The following is a 2,036-nucleotide window of genomic DNA, read 5'->3' as shown; positions in this document are numbered from 1 at the left end:
TGCATCTCTTGAATCATGCTAAGGAGAATCCAAGTCATAACCAGGGTGGTATTTTTAAGTCTCATCTTCATTTTCTCATCGATACATTTCCCATCCTGGCTGTGTCCCAGAGCATGACTCTCTCATCCCTTCACTCATTTTGTTTTAAAGGCAGATAAAGGTTTGTTTTATGGAAGGACTAACCTATGGTATTGCCAAGGCCTCTAGGTAAAGGCAGGAGAGGGAGAACTTTGATTCCCGGTCTCTTCCTTCTTGGACAGAGTCTTGATGATTTCCCCCTTCTTGGCTGGGAGGGGTCTTCACAGCGCCTGTGTGCTTCCTTGATGTTAGACCTGTGGGCCTCAGCTGGTCAGTGAGGAGCTTTTGGCGAGCCTTGTCTGCCTTCAGCTTGTGGATGTGTTCCATGAGAACCTGCTTGTTTTTGAAAACGTTCCCCTTCATTTTCATGTACAGGCTGTGATCCACAATGTGCCCTGTGAAGCCGGCACCGAATTCTCATCCTCCCCATCCAGGCTGCCGCGTCAGGCATGTGGGCACTGGCAGCACTCCTTCACGTACCCATGCCAACGTGCCTGCCCTTTGGCAGGCCCAGGTGTTTTGCCAGCATCCAGCCTGGCCAGTCACAGGCTTCTGGATGATCGACCTGTTTTGATCCGTTTCTGGAGCTGCTAACAGGAGTTGGCATTGGCTATTTCCTTGGTCTCATGGAGGTTCAGCCAGACCTTCTTTTTGCCACAGTGAAGGACACTGGAGGCGAGCCTCTTGTGAAGCCTGAGCGTACTCATGGCCGTGGCTGCAGTGGTGAAAGAAAAGCTTGTAACATGGCTCTGGAATCTGCCTCCAAACTTATCTTTTAATTCAGGGCGGGGGGGGGGGGTTATCTTTGTTCCTTTCCCCATCACTCTTTCCTTGACTACCCTTTGCCCCAATCATTTTCCACACATTCTCCTAGTTCTTTTTAACAAAAGTATCTGAACAAGCCCTGGCCAGTGTAACTCGGTGGTTAGAGTGTCGGCCCACACATTGAAGGGTCACGGGTTCCATTCCTGGTCAAGGGCACGTACCTGGGTTGCAGGTTCAATCCTGGGCTCCAGTTGGGGTGCGTGTGGGAGGCAACGAATAGATGTGTCACTCTCACAGCTCTCTCATTCTCTCCCTCTCTCTTTCCCTCCTCCTCCCTCCCTCTCCTTCCCTCCCTTCTTTCCTTCTACTCTCTCTAAATAGCAATGAAAATAATATACTTGGGTGAGGGTTAACAAGCAAACAGAAAGAATACGTGAACAAGAAACTAGACCTCTACTTTTGGGTGGGAGAGAGGGAGAAGCTAAGTGCAGGAGTGGGAGGTGGGCAGTGGACATGGATTGGAGGGCTGATTTTACCTCCTAGTCCCATGGAGGATTAAGAAAGTGGTTGATGAAGAAATAGCAGTATGTCTTAAAAGTAAGGCTCAGGAATTATTATGTGTCTTTGATAAGCATGATTTCTTCTTTGCTCTGTGACACACTGTACAATGAAAGTGACAAGGATGTGGTCGGCAGTGATGCCCGACTGGATTGTCATCTTCTTGAGGGTAGGATCTGTTCCTCCTCATTTCTGTATCTATAAGGCCAAGTATAGTGTTGGCAGATAGCATTTGAAGGAATAAGTGAAGAAAGATAGAAACTCAGAGACGGGTCTGCTGAATTTGAATTTTCATTCTAACAACTGACCTTTCCATTCCATGAAGTGAGCTATTTAGCAATTCACTAGCATATGGATTATCTCTGTCTATGGCATCTATTCTTCCTCCATCTGTTGAGGAATTTCATCCCCTTTCAAAGTCACAGAGGCCTTTGGTATATTCTTCACATGGTACAAATGGGACTTTATTTTATTTTTTAAAAAGGATGTAACAATAGCACCTAGATTTGGCAAACATAATAAAAAACTTAATTTGGAGATTGCTTCCTGTTTTTTTATTTTCCCTTTTGACAGAATACATTTAATAGACAATATTAATCTGGTTTCCTGATACACATAAAACCTAGCAGTATTCA

General features: G+C 45.7%; 1 pseudogene; it reads right to left on the bottom strand.

The window, feature by feature from the left end:
• Nucleotides 1-203: 203 nt before the first annotated feature.
• On the bottom strand, nt 204-785 carry LOC114231282 (60S ribosomal protein L19-like; annotated as a pseudogene).
• Nucleotides 786-2,036: the final 1,251 nt, after the last annotated feature.

This window comes from Eptesicus fuscus, chromosome 7 (assembly GCF_027574615.1).
Source record: "Eptesicus fuscus isolate TK198812 chromosome 7, DD_ASM_mEF_20220401, whole genome shotgun sequence".
In the NCBI taxonomy this organism is placed as follows: domain Eukaryota; kingdom Metazoa; phylum Chordata; class Mammalia; order Chiroptera; family Vespertilionidae; genus Eptesicus; species Eptesicus fuscus.
The sequence above is the reverse complement of the archived record's forward strand: the minus strand, read 5'-3'. Positions and strand labels throughout refer to the sequence as shown.